The following is a 19,034-nucleotide window of genomic DNA, read 5'->3' on the forward strand; positions in this document are numbered from 1 at the left end:
TTTCTGCTCCTTCACCTTTTCCTGCTTTCTGTTCCTCTTCTTTTCCTTCTTATTTTCAACTTCCTCACTCTTTTCTTCTTCTTCAACCTCCTCTCCCTTTTCTTCAGTTTCCTTGTTTGATCCTTTAGAAAAAGAAATGCTTTTGCTCCTTTTTTTTTCTCGCTTTGACAAAAATGGGACTGATGTTTTCATAGGATTTTACCTTCAAATTAGACAACTTTATGTGCGCGATATAGCCTGGATAGATGGCATATTCAGAAAAATATAATCTTCTAATCAAATTTCAAGTGATGATAGTAAATTGATCAATTGACTTACTCAAAAATCAAAAAGTCACAAAGGATACAAGACAATGTTTATACAAATGCAACGAAAAATCTTACAAATCACATGATTAAGATCACAGCAAAGCCTTACAAAGTGAATATATTCAAACATTTTGGAAATTTTCAAAGGATAAAACAAGGAAAGCAGATATTTTCAATGAAGAAGTATGAACCGTCGCATTTTGGTTGCGTTCATCAGCAACCTCTGTGTCTGATCGTGGCTATCACTAGAACCATATTTGGAGTGCCTTTTGACGGAAGTCTGAATATTGTTCTACACATGTGAAATGGACAATATAGTTGCATCTTGTCTCTTCACCCTCAAGAGCCAGATCTAAGCAGGGCTTGCCACATTTACAGCATTCAGGATAAGGATAAACCTTTTGCACGAACACGAGAGAGTGTGGATGCTCACTTTCTATGAAGATGCTGGTCCCACGCTTGACAAATGGGTGATCTCCAAGAACACATCTGGGATGAGCTGATTTGTCACAAATTGCACAATAATATAACCAATTGCCGGGGCTTCTTTTTTCATTACAGATATCACAGTAATGATATTCTAAATAATCATTATCTTCATGGTGTGTGAGAGTGAGAACATGTTCATCACATTTGTGACGAGCTGTTTGTGGAAGGAAAGTACATCGATAATGCACATTAAAATCGCAACCTTTGCATCTGTATGTTGAGCGATCATTAATACTGCCACCACAAGCATTACACTGCCCTTTATACCTGCTGTAAAAGAGAAGAGGGTGATTGTGTCCTTGACTTCTGCAGGCCTGAGAAAGTCCAGCACATCGAATGCAGATACGATCGTTGCAAATTTCGCATTTGTAGGAGAGATCACTACACACGAAATTACATATGGAAATGCAATCTGAAATAAGTTTAAAGGGATGTTGGTGTACGTGAAACCAAATTTGCTTCTTCCTTGGTAACTCAGCACATGACTTGTGGAGAAAAAAATCACATTGTAAACAACCATAAAAAGAAGTCTCGATCAGTTGACTGCAACCGTTACAACACTTATAATCATTTACTTCATCATGCTGTATCAAATTGTGTTGATGGCTGAAATGTTTTATCTCTTTCTTTATCACATTTTCTCCATGTCTGATCTTTTTAATAACAAAAAAGCTTAGATCCATAGTATCAGCTCCATTTTGATTAAGCTTCTCAAAAGCATCTCGTGACTCAATTTTGTAATACGACCCAGGATTTTGTAGTACACAATTCACATGGAGAAAAAACTTGCAGTCAGAACAATAGTAACTCCCACACTCTTTATTCACCTCCTCGTGACAATTCACACATTCCAGTGCTCCACATTCGTTGTCTACAACGAAGTATTTGTGGAAAACAGGATGGTGATGCCATAAGCTTTTGATGATGCGTGGCAATGAAGTACACTTCTTATGGACTATTAGGCTACATGTCGAGCAAATATAAGGAACATAATTTCCTAAAATGCCACATGCATCACAAGTGAATGAGGATTGTCTTAACAACAACCTCGTGAATGAATGTTCATGACTACTTGTATCTTCAATGATAGGTACACATTCAATGTAAAGGACAAACTTGCAAATTGAACAGCAATAAATTAATCCCCTGGGTTGGATTTCTTCGCATGTTTTGCAAGAGAGAAAATGACTATTAAATTGTAAAAAAAGAGAATGTTGGTGGTGGCGAGGGTAATTGGTTTCAAGAGGTAGCTCAGCACATTTTTTATGTAGGCAAAATCCAGAATCAAGAGAAAGGTATGCAGAATCTAATAAAGGCTTCCAACATGCAAAACACTTAGCTTCTTTGAGCTCTTCTGAATGATTTTCGGTAGAGATGGATGGGTCTTTATTTTCTATCCATTGAAGCTGATCTCCATTTTTTTTTCGGCAATGTTATACAAAAACAAAGCACATTTGATGTGAAGGTCTACATCACAAGAACAATGATAAACAAACTTATTGCAATATTTGTCACAGAAAGTGCAAACACACCTACCTGCACCATATGGCGCTCTTGCTAAAAGATTAAGGCTGTGGTTGCAATGAAAGGGGTGATTTATCTCTGAAGGTGCCATGGCGCAGTTCTTGCCAAGATGAAACCCGCATGTCCCACAGCTAAACCTTGGACCCGAAATCTCCTCCTCACACTCAGAGCAATAAACCTTCTGATCACTTCCACGGTTTCGCTCTTCATTGAAAACCAGAGGATGATTATGGCTAAGATGTTGAAGTTCCATATCTCTCTTTTCTTTCTATGTAAGTTTGCGGGTGAGATAGTAGTAAATGCTTTTCTGGGAACAGCGCAACTACACATATATATGCTTCAAAAATCAAATTGTATCCAATAAAAAAATGATAAATAATTGTTTATTATGGAAGAACTGTTTCACCCTATTCATTCTCTCTTTTGTTCTCAAATTGTCTAATTTTAAGTGGGAGATTTATAATCAAATTCATTTCATCATAGTTTCTATGTTACCACTATTTCCCACTGTGAACAATGGTGAAAATTATCGAATAATTCAATGGTAAAATTTTTTAAATATCGATCACAAGCAAATTGAGCAGATTATCACATGTCTATTAAGTTATTAATTAAGTAAATTAATGCAATTATTATAAAAATGTGTCAATTATATAAATCAGCTTGTGGAGTTTGAAAATTATATTGCGGATATATAAAACAATTTTATATTAATATTTTATTATGTTTGCAATGTGAAATGTATGACTTGAGTACATTTAATTACAAAATGTTTCCAATTTCAAAAATTTTCTTGTATGAATATTTCTAATTAAAGCCAAGAATATAAGAACATCTATTTCATATTGTACATCACCAATTAAATGATACCCAATCTTTGTTTGATAGACGGACAGAAGCGTCTTGCCCTAAAATTTTAAATATATATATGCACTAATTTACATTTTGGTATTTAAAATAAAAAAAGAATTAATTTTTTTTAGCATAAAAGAAATCGTAACTTAAGAATAGTAAAATTAATTATATGAATTAATTGGATTAAGCTTTAATTAAGCTTTAATTTAGTGCTGAGATTATAATTTAATGCTGAAATTTGAATTTCAAACATATTGAATACTAATTGGATTAAGCTTTAAAAGTAACTATATAAACTAACGAAATTAAATCATGAATTAAAAAAATGACTAATTTCACAATTATATAACCTATATGAAGAAAATGCAGATAGATTAGTTAGAAGTTAAAAATAGATAAAAATAAATGGAAGAGGAAGAAGAAGAAATAAATTTTATTTTATTAATCTCTTCAAGTTTATGTTTCCGTTAAATAATTTAGATGAACAATCAATGGCGAATTATATATCTTATCCATACAAATCATCCTTTTATTATTTGCTTGAGAATATATTTGATTCTTTCTTAATTTATTTCAATCTTGTACGATCAATAAAGATAAAGCAAATGAAATTGAAATATGAGAGCATTTTTTTTTTTTTTTTTACTTTTCAAAAGTAAAGTTAAGTTGGTTTTGAGTGATAATTTTTAAGAGATAATATTTAGCAAATTTATATTATGTTTAGTGTATAAGATAATTGATAGGATGTAATGATAATGATTTTATATAATGTTTGGTTTGTGTTTAAAAAATAGATAATATTACAAGAATTAATTATTTTATTGACATATGATGATTCAATTATCCCAAAATAGAGAGGATTATTTGTAATCTATGAAATTAAACTTATATGTCCTATTATATTCTTAAAAATTATACCAATAATTTAAATTATATAAATTTTAAAAAATAATATTTTTAACTAATAAATAAAACTATTATATCTTGATCATTGCACACATCAAATACAAGATAAGATAATATTATTTAATTTAATTCTATTTATAATATTATCTTATTATATCCTATCATAATCTTATACATCAAGTACATCCTAGTGTTTAAATTTCAGCATTTGAAATATTTTTATCCTAGATTGTAGTTATTTTTAAGAAGATCATAGTCTAAGATAGAGAAAAAAATTGTAGGTATTATAATTTGAATTTCTAACTTATTAAAATCATAATTTAAAATAAATATACAAACTAACTTAATTAAGTCTTGACTTTAACCCCGGTATCCCTCCAAAGTTGTCATTATTACTATTTCCTGGAAATTATGAATTTGGTAGTTTTCAATGGTCGTTTGATCTTCAACTTGAAAATAACTAAGAGCTTAATTACTTAGATTATTCTTCTTCTTTTGGTAGTTACCTGTCTAGCCCTTCTTTATCCATTTCCTGCTCATTCATTTCTCCAAATAGTATCAATTCGGTTTCTTTTTCTTTACCTTTGATCCATTTGAATTCTAATGTGATTAATCTAACTTTTCCAATAGGAATTGGGTAGTTGAAGAAATCAAAGATTCCATTTGTCTCATTATTCGGTTTTGCCTCGTAAGTTCCTTGCTTCCCTATAGAGCTGCTGTCAAAACCAGTTTGCTTGTGACTCAATAGAATATGCACTAATTACTATTTTGAGTTTACTTCACAATTTTGTTTGGATTGAGCCATAAACTTTTCATATAATACAACAATTATGAGACATAAATAACTAAAACAAGGAATCTTCGGATCATTTTTTAATATAAATAAATAATAAATATTTACAAAATAATATTTCATGTAAACAAATCAGTATATTTATTTAATTGAAAATCTATTTATGCATTGACTAAAAATAAAAATTAATTTATAATGAATCAAAACCAATAATTTATACTTTTCAATGTATTAAAACACTAAAAAAATAAAACTGAAATATAATAATTTTGATTTGATTCATAAGTAATTATACAATTTAATAGATATGTTAAATTTAAATTACACTAAACAATAAGTACATCCATTCGCTGTTACGTGGGTTTATATTATCATAGATTCATGATTGGCTAAATTCATTAATAAAATTAGATTTATACAATCTGGATTTAATTTATAGTTATTTATATTATTTAATAGTAGATATGAATATACGTTCAAAATTTAAATAATACCAAATATAAAATACATTCATTCACAATTAATTGAGTTTATAAATGGTTATTAAGTTCATGAATAATTAGACTTATGTAACTAAAATAAAATAAACAAAAATATTATTTAATTATAATCTAAACATTCATATTATGCAAGTGAATTTGTATAAGAACCAAAACATTAAAAATAAAAATACCAAATATTATCTTTTAGAGTCTTTAAAAAAAAAGAGACACCTATCAATTAACGAAAAGTCTGGAATGTATGCTAAATTGTGTGAGGTTATTTAGCATAATTACTCTCAATTGTCAAGATCAAGTAGAAAAAAATAACTATCCAGACTGTAGTTAATTAAATGTATTATCAAGATTAAGTCCAGAAAATAGATGTATGCTTTCACCGCACGTACTTAGTTAATTTTCATTTAATTCAAAAATTAAACTTAAGATTAAAATAATAATTTATTATTTAATTAACTACATCTATTAAGTAATAATATATATTAATTATGTTATTATTAAATAAAGACCAAAGCTTGAAAATACAAATCCATGACCCAATCTGGCACCTAGTGTTTTAGTCCAACCACATAAGACTTTCTTTCCTTTATTCTTTTCAATGGTGGATTAGTTCCACACTTTATTATTGTTGAAAATGTCTAACAAGAAGCTGGTGGTGAGTGCAATGACTAATGAACTCTTCATTGAACTTCAAGCCTGCTAAAGCATGTAAATTTTGTCTTTCCCGGGCTACATTATTTGAGTTATTGTTAATTAAAGTCCCAGGTTTGAGGTTCCATTATTTGTCCAAGTTGCTATAATTGAACTGCATTAAAATGTTGAAATTCTCCTTGTTTGAAATGTATGCATTTTTTAAGTAACATTAAGCAGAGAGGTAATTGAAAATTTCACTAGTTTCATACCAATTTGCCGGTGGCAAACTTCCGTAGCAAGCACGCTATGATTGACCGTATAGCAACTAGTGTGGTCCAGTAAAAAATGCCTTTCAACAAAGAATCTGACCACCAAATAATGCACCAAAGGTCAAAGCAGTGTTCACAGGCTCTTTCTATTTTCAAATATTCTAACTTAGAGAAACCCCTACAAACAGGGCAAATGCCTGAGTCATTGATGGAACTACAAGGCCAGTTGGTTAGCTAGTGTGCTTGACCCATTATAGGTTTAGCTTGTCTACCTACAATAGGGCAAATGCTTGAGTCATTTGATACCAAAATAATAGATTTATATTACTCCCATTTACTAGGTCAACATGGTCAACTCCCTTGTATCTGCCTGAGGCATCCAACTAGCATATGCCTAGTTGCCAAGTTATCTCCCTTTAAGAACTAGCTCACCCTTCACTAAGAGAGGGCTCTTCCAATATTCCCACTAATGTCACATCAAAGCATCACCTCAAAACTAAACATTTAGTCTCCAACCTGGGACCATTAAATGTAGACTACGCTTGCCTAGGTCATTAAATGCAACTTACGTGGATCACTTACGTGGATCTTTTTTAAGCTTCACGTATGCTTCTCATCAACTATCAACTATCAGTTATCTCAGTTAAGTCATCGCTCTTTATCTTAGATATAGGGTAAGCAAGAGGACTAGGTATGTGAGAAGACCTTATGATCTTAGTACATAAAATTTCCTTACACTCACTTCACTTCTTCTTCCTTCTTAAAACCCTAAGTACCTTACTGACTTGAATCTCGGAGTGTGTCTTAGAGAACTAACTCTAGTACCCTCTAATCGTGCTTTTTGGTTACAGGTTTAGGCCATTCCACCTTTAACCTTTCACTAGCTCTTTCCAGTTAAGACACCTAGAAAAACTATCAATAATTTTTTTTTTTGTAAAAAATGGGGTATGAATAAACATTCCTAGTAATGTCAATCTAAATGCCTCTTGTCTCAAATAGCTAGCTGATTTTGTGCAACTTCTTATAGATAGTAAAACTTGTTATATTTGAAGTTCATGAACAATCTAGTGTGGGAAAATTACATTATTTAAATTATATATTGTTGTGCTAAGCTTGGACTAAGGACGAGAGCTTGAAATCATAAGTACAAGGTTGATTAAGAGTAAAAGCTAAAATTGTCTACAACATTTGTACTTCGACATTCAAGTTAGTGAAGTAAATGAGAAGAGAAAAATCTTAGAGATAGAAATGAGAGAGTTAAAAAAAAAAAATTAGCCTTTTACATAGAGGGAGTGAGGGGATATTTATACCTAAAGGATTAATGACTTGCTAGATTGGCATTAATGAGGTGTACTCAGGTGGATTTGCCATGTCAGCTCAGTTCACATGACAACTCGAACCAAATGACCAAAATAACCCTGATCCAATTGTGAGTTATTCTTTTTTAGTAAAAAACAATTGTACCTTTATGATCAAAAAATGCCTCTAAAAGTCTATCCTCCTAACAAACATTTTGAAGATTCAGATGAGGGTCGAGTCAAGGTGCTCGACTTACTTTAGGTTTAGTCGATCTATTGAAGTTTAAGGATAAATCCGAGTTTGGACTTTGAATGTTGGTTTTGCTATATAACCTTTTAAAAACACAAGTGGTCTAAAGTATTGACCTGATGAGATCATTTTGTGATTCATCTTAAATGGATGACTATTAGGATCTCAATAGTGGTTTAACTTTGTTTGCTAAATATTTAATTCTAGCTGAGGTTAATATGAGGACAACCTAGCGGCTTTTAGGTTGTCTAAGTTAGTTACCCAATAACCGAGGTGACATTTGATAGTTTTTATAATGAGATTCTAAATTCATTTATACTAAGAGGATTTACACCAATGTGAATATGTATTGAGGTGAGGTGATTTATACTAAGGTGAATTTGTGTCGAGGTGATTTACAATGAAATAGATTTATGCTGAGGTGATTTACACCAAAGTGAATATAGGTCAAAATGATTTACATCGAAGTTAATCTGGTGAATTTGTGCTAAGGTTATTAATAATAAGGTGAAATGTGCCAAGGTGACTTACACCAAGGTTAATCTTTACTGAAATGAATTTCACCAAAGTGAATTTGTACTTAGGTGAATTATTATCTTGTGTTACTTATGCTTGAATTTATTATTTCTTCTTCACTTTATATTAAGGTAGATTTAGACCAAGGTGATGCATATTTAGGTACATTTATGCCAAAATAACCTCTATCAATGTGATTTATGCCTAAATGACCTATGTCGAGCTGAGCTATTGTGAAAATAATTTTGCTAGGTGAAGCTTTATTGAAAGAAAATTTACCAAGGTGAGGACAATCTTTTAAAGGTAACTTTTGCTTTAGTCAGCTTTTTTACCAAGTTGTGCAATTTGTTAAGCTGAGCTTCTTTACGGAGCTAAACTTTTATAGTTTCACCAAGGTAAGCCTTTATCCAGAAAATCTCACTGAGCCAAGTCTTTATGAATGCAACTACACAGTGATGAGCTTTTTTACCGACCTAAATGAAGCTCAATGTTGAGTTGAGCTCATTATCTAGCTAAGCCTTTTTAAGGCATTTTTCTAAGCTAAACCATCATTAGAGAAATTTGGCTGAGCTGATCATTTAGCTAAATTGAACATTTATGAAGGCAAGTTGGTTGAATTGGTTGAGCTATTTTGATTAAACTAATCATTTATGAAAAAAATTTGGTGAAGTTGATATTTTATTTAGGAAATTTGATCGAATTGAGCTTTTTTAGTCAACCTGGGCTCTTTTGGCCAAGCTAATCTTTTGTTAAGAAAATGTGGCAAAACTGGTACTTTATTAATGAAATTTGGTTGAGTTGAGCTCTTTTGGCTGAACTAATATTTTATTAAAGAAATATGGCAAAGCTAATAATTTTATCAAAGAAAATTAGCAGAGTTGAGCTTTTTTGATTGAGTTGATCTTTTTTAACCAAGCTAACTTTTATTAAGGAAATATGGCGAAGCTAACACTTTATTAATGAAATTTGACTGAGGGATCTCTTTTGGCCAACCTAGTCCTTTATTAAGGAAATATTGTGAAGTTCATATTTTATCAATGATATTTGGCCAAGTTAAGCTCTTTTAGCCAAGCTAAGCTCTTTTGGCCAAGCTAATCCTTTATAAAAGGTATTTGCTAAGAATAAGCCTTTATGAAGACCATTTGCTTGAGTTGAGGTCATTTTGGTTGAGCTAATTCTTTATTAAAACATTTTGACTGAGCTAAGTATTTAAGAAGGTTTTTTGGTTGAGTTGATCCTTTGTCAAGAAAATTTGGTTGAGTGAAGCTTTTCTAAAGGCTATTTACTGAGCTGGGTCTTTATGAAAGTAATTTGTTGAATTGAACTCTTTTGTTAAAGTAGGCCTTTATGAATGCAATTATCTAGATGAGCTTTTTAGTCGAGGTGATCAAGTTAAACTTTTATAAAGGCAACTGTCGAGCTAATCCTTTATGAAGGCATTTGTCTAAATGAGTTCTTTGGACGAAGTAACTAAGTTAAACCTCTAGGTAGACAATTTGTTAATCTAGACTTTTATAAAGGCAATTTGTTGAATTAAACTCTTTTGTCAAAGCAAACCTTATGAAGGCAATTTGTTGAAATGAGCTATTTGGTCGAGGTGGCTAAGCTAAGCTAAGCTAAGCTCTTATAAAGACAATTGTCATGATAGCTTTTTTGTTAAGCTAAGTTTTTATAACAACAATTTTTCTAGATGAGCTATTTGGCCAAGATAGCCAAGTTAAGCTTTTAGGAAGGCAATTTATGGAATTGAACTCTTTTGTTGTGTTAGGCTTTTATGAAAGCAATTTGTTAGGATAAGCTCTTTTGCTGAGCTCAACTTTTGTGAACACAATTTGTCGAGATGAGCTTTTTTGCCAAGTTAAGTCTTTATGAAAGCAGTTTGTCAAACTAAGATCTTTTGCTAAGGTAAGCCTTTATGAAGGCAATTTATCTAGATGAACTCTTTGACCAAAGTGGCTGAGTTAAACCTTTAGAAAGATAATTTGATGAGCTGGGCCTTTGTGAAGGTGATTTGTTAAACTGAGCTCTTTTGTTGAGTTGGGCCTTTATGAAGGTAATTTGTTAAGATGTGATATTTTGCCAAGCTACACCTTTATGAAGGCAATTTGTCAGAATTAACTCTTTAGTTGAGATGACTGACCTAAGCCTTTATGAAGACAATTTGTTGAGATGAACTCTTTGGCCAAACTCTTTTACAAAGCTTATCCACCTTTTCATGGTGCCATTCCAAACTCAGCTAAGACAACCCCTTACTTGGTGTGCCAAGATGTTAGTTCTAAGCTCATACTAGAAGGTAAGAACCAAAAATCACAAGCACGAGGTCAGTTAAGAGCAAAGGCTCGAGTTGTTTTCGACATTTGTGCTCCAACGCTCAAGTTAGTGAAATAAATGAGAAGATGAAGAGCTCAAGATAGGAATGAGAGAGTCAAGATAAAAATAGGCGCCCCACCTAGAGGGAATAAAAAAGTATTTATACATAAGGGATTGGTGACTTGTTAGGCTGGCATTGGTAAGGTGTGTTTAAGTTAATTTGCTACATTAGCTTGGTCTGCCATGTCAGCTAGGACCAAATGACCAAAATTGCCCTAATCCAAATGTGAGCCATTCTCTTATGGTAAAAGACAATTATATCTTTATGACCAAAAAAATGCCTATAACATATACGTTGCTTGAAGTCCTCCAAATTGTTAGTAATTGGTGCTCATCAACCACCTTTTAATCTTTTTGTGATATATATACGTGTATTTGTATGTGTGTGAGTTTATTAGGATTTTATCAATGAAACCAAGAATCCAATATTCTATGTAAAGTAATATGAAGCCTTCTTCTATAATTTATTAAAATTTTTTTAACTAAAATAATATCATCAAGTAAATTTTATATCTAAAATCCAACTAAATAGCAAATCTCCAAGAATTTAATGTAAACTAATACAACTAAAAAAATACTATTTCATATAATTTTCTTCGCTAAATAATGTCTCTAATGCTTAGATACCTTTTTCGATTCATTTTTCTAGCTTATCACAAGACTAAGGAACTTATCATTTAATTATCTATAAATAAAAAGTAAAAAGAGAATGAACAGATCACAGCTCAGTAGGTATAGGCTCACACTCCTTATCGAATTAAGCATTGTTTTTGTACATATATATATATATATAGATTATTCATAAACATTATTTAAACTATGCTTCCAAAATATTTAAGAAATCATTTAAAAGATTGATATCATATTAAAATATATCATTTCATCAATTATAAATCATAAATTGTGGTCAATTACATATTTCATACAACTCATGATTAATCTTCAAAATCATAAAGTCATTATCATAGCTTATTTAATCACTATTATTACTAGTTCATCATTAGCTACGATCACTGTTATAACCTCTAACAAAGACCATAACGATAATATCATTCTCATGATTATTGCTAACTATTATAACCTGTTAATAAAGGTCTTATGGTAACTATTACAACCCGCTAACAGGATCTTATGATCATGACTATGCTAACTACTATAACCCATTAGTTCTAGTGTCAATTAACCCATTTCCCAAGGATTCTTTTTTAGTTCTCATTACATCATTCTTTAAAGAATAAGACAACTCATTTCATTCAATAAGCAGGATCCACCAATTATTTAGAAAAAGACAACATTTTCATATATCGAAAATAAAGAAATAATACATTCGCTCATTTAGAGAAATGTGCATCATACATAGGTTTGAAAATAAATAAAGTGTGTGAGATTTTACTTACTTCGATTCTCCACTTAGCTTTTCCCCTAAAATAATTAACAACTTATTCAAGGTCATCTTAACATATCCAAAGTCAATCAACCCTTTTTTTAGGCTATTTATATTAAAACAATTATATTATACATGAGTTAACTTAACTAACTAATGTTGATAACCTATGCTCTTTTCACCAAAATGACTATATCTCAAGATATAAAACTTAGAATTAAGATCTTTTTAAAGTATTAGAAATTAGACTCAATAAGCATTATAATCATATTGGCTTATACCTTAATTCTTATAGATTAATTGCAATAATTTTTGCAATTCACATTTTTTGTTGTTGTCAAACAATATGTATACCTTTTAGTAAAAATTAAATATTTATTTATAAGAGACTTGAATTTCAGTTCTACTTGTTTCGCTGAAAATAGACTTAATAATCTTTTCAAACGTACAAGGATCAATTCATAATTTCTTGTGTGAAATTTAATAGAATTTTGTAATGTACCATCGATGCTGCTAAATAACCCATACACCTTTAAGTAATATTAAATAATTCTTCAATAAAAAAAACTTGGAATGGACTTCCGTTTGTCTCATTGGAAAGTATATTTAAAAAACTTTTCAATGATATAAAATACTTATAGTAAAAGTATATAGATTAATACAAAATATTAATACAATCCCGCTATCATAAAAAAACTTATTCTTACAAAACATATTTCTCCTTTTAATCCACAATAATACAAGTTATTTTATTACCAGCCCTAAAATTAATCCAATAACCAATCTTAACTCATAACTAAATGAATAAAACAAGATCTAATAATCTTAATACAACTGATCATAGAGAATCATGTACTATTATAAGAAATTTTTAGATTTTTCTCAAACTTTAACCCAAAAATTTCAATAATGAACAAATTTTTTTTTCAAATTAAAAGAGGGTTTTTACTCATCTTTAAGAGACTAATATGGAGGTAAACTTTAATTTCCAATCATCAACTTTGATCTTCCAACCGTTAAGTTTTGAGAAAGAATAAAAATCCTTATTAAGATAAAGACGTATTCTTGTTTTCTTTTCTTTTTTTCACAATAAGCAAATACTACTAGTTTTCCTTATCAAGTACCTCAACCTTCTTCTTTTTTGGCTAATTATTCTTTTAAATAAACTAATGGGCTTTGGTAATACTCTAGCCCAATTGTCATTTGAATTGGGATATTACATTCTCCTTTCCATATAAAAAATTTTGCCCTCAAAACTTGAGTTACCTTCTTATCTTATTTTTCTATTTTCCAAATTACTTCTCTTGTCGCATGATTGTTCTATTGAACTTTTACAAAATTAATCATAATAAAATAAGATCTAATAATCTTAATACAACTGATCATGGAGAATCATGTATGGTTACAAGAATTTCTAGATTCTCTCATAAACTTTAACTCAAAAATTGTAATTATGAATAAGACTTCTTTGTCAAATTAGAATAAGGTTTTTAGTCACCTTTAAGATATTAATATGGAGGTAGACTTTAATTTCCAATCATTAACTTTGATCTTCCAACCTTTAAGTTTGAGAATGAATAACAATCCTTACCAAGAAAAATAGGCAGACTTATTTTCTTTTCTTTTTTTTTTCACATTAAACAAATGCTACTAATTTTCCTCATCAAATTCCTCAACCTTATTCTTTTTGCTAATTATTCCATTAAATAAACTAATAGGTTTTGATAATACTCTAGTCCAATTGTCATTTGGGCTGGGGTATTACATTCTCCTCATCGTAGAAAATGTTGCATCCTCAAAACTTGATTTACCTTCGTATCTTATTCTTTCATTTTCTAGATTATTTATCTTGTCGTATGATTATTCCATTAAACTTTTACAAAATTAATCATTCTATCTTAAAGTTTGTTCTTTTCAATCAATGATTCAAATAAAATATTTTCAATATGTTAAAGTTTATAGTATTCTAGAATTTCTAATCACTCATATTTATGCACATAAACTAGCTCAGGAACATATTCTCTCAACATAGATATGCAACACATCATGTAAACTATATAACTAAGGTTGCAAGATTCTTTACATTAAACTTCTTGTACTTTACCAAGAACTTTAAATGTCCTTATGTGTACTTAATCTCCCTTGCTTCCTAATCCTCATAACATTTTGAATAGGTGACACATATAAATAAACATGATTACCCATTTGAAGCTACAAATCTTATCCCCAATTTTTAACATAATACTTTTGCCTACTTTATGTTATACAAGGTTGTTCTTTAATCAACTGAATTTTTGTTCCCAGCTTTTCATACAATTTCAAAACTTAAAAATTCACTGTCTTTGACCTCATCTCATTAAATAGGTGATCATCTCTACATCTACTTTTAAATCTCAAAATTTCATTATTAAGATTACAAATTTCCTTTTTTGTTCCTTTGTGTCTATTAAATTTATATCGTAACCTTACGAATGATTAATCTTTTCGATCAAAGTAGAAAAAAGTTTATTAAGTAGTCACTTTGCTCACGGCTAATTACCCGTACATCCATTTCATAAAATTCTTAAAAATATAAAAATTTTTGTACAGTGATGAATGTTGTTAAATCACTCATGAATTTTCTATACTTGCAACAACAATAGCATTTCTAAATGATAGTTAATAACCAACCACAGTCTTTCAACAATTTTTAATTAAATATTTTCCTCACATTTCCCCACTTTTGAGTAAAGATATACTTTGGATCTGATGATTAATATACAACTTCAAATATTTCCCCAACACAGCTAATATTTTAAAATCTCAAAGAAAAAATTATTGCCGCTAACTTAAGTTGATGGGTGGGTTAATGCATTTCATAAGATTTCCATAAGTATGTACTACTACCATCATATGTTGTACAATTCACAACACATGCACTGTTAAAAGAATGTCTATCAAAGATAAAGTCTCCAAAACTAGAAGAAACACTATGAATTGGGATATCCACTAATCTTTTCTTAAGTTCTTATTCAAGAGTCAAATATGATCACATAAATATAAATTCTTGTAAATTCTATATAGTCTAAAACAAGTAAAACACATACATCTTAACATAGTTCTCAAGTATGTGAAATATCAAAATCCATATCTTTATACCATTCATAAGAAATCCATTAATCTACATTTAATAATGACTCATTACTTTCACAATTAGCAATAGATTCAAATTTTTCATAATGTAAACTAATTCAAGCTTTCACTGCATAGTATGATATTTCCTTCCAATAACATTTAAAACAACAAAATTAACTTTTATAACATTGTTTTATAACCAAAAAAAAAAAAAGCATGTCTAAGAAATTTTCATGTAATTTGATTCACATCAAGTATCCATACCCATATGCAACCTTAAAGTTGAATAATAATATCAACAAATCTTTAGTCACCAAAAAGACATCATATACTACTTTTATTTTATTTTCTTCTTCACCGATGATATGAAATTTTCTATTGATAAACCATTATAATAAATATGAAATCATATTCATAAATTTACATTTTTGATTGCCCAATTTATCTCCAAATTCAAATATTATTCTTTTGAATTTCCTATATCAATTGTCATATAACAATTAATTCTCCAAAATTATTATGAACATCATAATGTCTAAGATTATCTTTTTGACCAAATATATTATTCCCAACTCTAAGTCAAATTCAAAATCTATATATCATAAGTAAAATATTTCAATAAGGAATTCCAACCAACAAAAATTCCAAGTACTTGAATTAGTTCCAAGAGTACAATTATAATCAATAATCAAATGCATCAAGTATCACATAAATTTTCTTGATTTTCTTTAAAATTGAATCCTTGCTCAAAGATCACCAAGTACATAAAACCATTTATTAATAAATTATTAATATCTAATTAACAATATGATCATCCTTTATACCTTTAATGATACAAAAATGTCCTTGACAAATATTTATGATTTTGTAAGTTAATTATTCCTCAAAACCAACTTATTTGTAAGTTAATCATTAAATAAGGACAACTTCAATTCTTATCCATAAAATAGTAATATATAGAATAACAAATGCCTTGTACCACAATAGGCAATATTCTCCATAAATTTAAAATTTCAGGAAATCCAATAGTGTACTTCAAAATGTAACCACAAATTAATCACTTTGATCACTAAAAAAATTATTTACACTTCAAGTAGAAATATAATGATCAAACTTCAAATTAATTATACCAACTTGCAACTTATATGATCAACCTTAAATACTTTCTCAATAAAAAATATAGAATGTACCAAATCAAGTGAATATCCTCTTTTATATATATAAAACTATTTATCACAATTATAATACTTGGGGCTAAATCCATCAAGACAAATTCTCAAACATTATAATCAATAAATAATTACTTCAAATTTTTGCAATATCATTTCGTTCCAATGACAATATTCCATACTTTAATTACAACAATATACAATCTTAAACCAAGCTTGTCCCGTGATTAAAGGTTCATGTAACATTCACCAAATAACTTCAAAACTTCATTAAACCCAATGTTGTTTCTCAACCCATAGAACCTTCAATAATCAACTCATTCTCTTTGATAATTTTTTTAGCTTATAAGATATATCTTGTTATAAGTCAAATTAGAAATCCATTCAACTTAAAACATTACACTATGCCAAAGTAAATAGATTTTCTTTTAACTATAAAATTCAAAGTAATATGTAAGTATCAATCAAAACAAATACTCTAAAAATTCATCAAATCATTAATTTCTAAAAAATTTATTGAATCATTAACTAGTCAAAAATCCATCAATTCATTTACTTATACTCAACATTATAGTCTATAAATCAAACTTAAGCTCTTAGAAAATTATCACATAATTTAGAAACAATCATCCAAATTCTTAAAATCTCCACAGAGTGTATGGATTATAACCATCCCCTTATAATGTCTCTTTCAATATAATGATTATAACTTATGTTCTTAAGAAATCATCATTAATCTAGTTATCACAAACTAAACTCTCAAGAAATCTCCAATGATGATAATCTAAGTTCTTAGACAGTTTTCAAAATCATAATATAAACTCTTAAACATCTTTATATAATATAAGGATCATATTGTAAGCTTTAAAAAAATGCCCTACATAATCTAATGATCCTAATCTAAACTCTTAAAAAATCTCTATGGATCATAACTTAAGCTCCAATATCACTTTGTTTTTATGCTTAGACACTAAGACATAACATTGTTATATTACTTTAATTTAAAACCCAAAAAAAAATGAAGTCTTCTTCCATAATCATTAAAAAATTCTTAACTAAAATAATATCCTCAAGTAAATTTCATAACTAAAATCCAACTAAATAGCAAATCTCCAAGAATTTAATGTAAACTAATACAACTAAAAAAATTATTCATAAAATCTTATTTGCCAAACAATGTCTCCAATGCTCAAATACCCTTTTCTATTCGTTCTTCTAACTCCTCACAAGACTAAGCAACTTATCATTTAATCATATGTAAAAGAAAATTAAAAGGTGAATGAGCAAACCATGGCTTAACAAGTATAGACTCATACACATTACCAAATCAAGTATCGTTTTCATATATACATACATATAGATCATTCAAAAAAATTATTCAAATTATGATTCCAAAATATTTAAGAAATCATTTAAAGGATTAATTTCGTATCAAGACATATCTTTTCATCAATTATAAATCATAAATCATTGTCAAGTGCATACTTTATAGATTAATATTCAAATCATAAATTAATTATCATAACTCATGTAATCACCATTATCACAAGTTTATTATTAGCTATGGTCACTATTATAACTTGTCACAAAAGCTGTATTGACAATATCATTCTCATTATTATTACTAACTATTATAACCCGTAAGCCAAAACCTTATCTAACTATTATAACTTGCTAGCTAGGTTGAATAATCATGGCTATGCTAACTACTATAATTCATTAAGCAAGACCTTAGAACTACATCTAGTGTTGATTAACCCATTTCCTAGGGATTCTTTCTTAGCTTTATGACATCATTCTTTAAAGTATAAAACAACTCATTTCATTTAATAAGTATGATCTATTATTTATGTAGCAAAGCACAAAATAATTATATGCTTGACCATATTTTCATATATCAAAAATAAAGAACTAATACGTTCACTCATTTGGAGAAACATACATACATAGGTTTGAAAATTAGTATAGTGTGTGAGATTTTACTTATCTCCTTCAATTCACCACTTACCTTTCTTTCCAAAATAATTAATAGCTTATTCAAGGTCATTTCAACATATAAAAAATCAATCCATATTTTTTTAGGCTATTAATTCTAAAACAACTAAATTATATATGAGTTAACTCAACTAACTAATACTAATATCTTGCACTCTTTTCACTAAAATGACCATATCTCAAGAAATAAAACTCAAAATTATGATTTTTTTACGCAATTAGGAACTAGACTTGATAGGCTTTTCCAATCATATATGGCTCACAACTTAATTCCTTACAAATTAATGTCAATAATATTTTCAATTCGCATCTTATGCTGCTGTTAAACAACATATATACTTTCTAATAAAAATTAAATATTTATTTATAAGAGACTCAAAATTCAATTTCACTCTTTTTGTTGGAAAGTAGAGACTCAATAATCTTTCAAACATATATGGCTTAACTCATAAGTCCTTATATAAAATTTAATAGAATTTTCATAATTCTTCCCTCATGTTGTCGCCAAATAGCCTAAATGTCCTTAAGTAAATATTAAATAATTCTTCATAAAAAACTCGAAATTGACTTCTGTTTGTTTCATTGGAAGTAAATTCAACAAGCTTTCCAAAAATATATAATCCTCATAGTACGGGTTTGTAGATTAATACAAAATATTAATACA

The 19,034-nt window shown here is 29.0% G+C and overlaps 1 pseudogene; it reads right to left on the minus strand.

Annotated features, from left to right (window-relative positions):
• Window positions 1-541: 541 nt before the first annotated feature.
• LOC111297613 (uncharacterized) lies at window positions 542-2,721 on the minus strand (annotated as a pseudogene).
• Between the last annotated feature and the right edge of the window lie 16,313 nt (window positions 2,722-19,034).

This window comes from Durio zibethinus, chromosome 12 (genome assembly GCF_047325235.1).
Source record: "Durio zibethinus cultivar Kanyao isolate XHJ-2024 chromosome 12, ASM4732523v1, whole genome shotgun sequence".
Classification (NCBI taxonomy): Eukaryota; Viridiplantae; Streptophyta; class Magnoliopsida; order Malvales; family Malvaceae; genus Durio; species Durio zibethinus.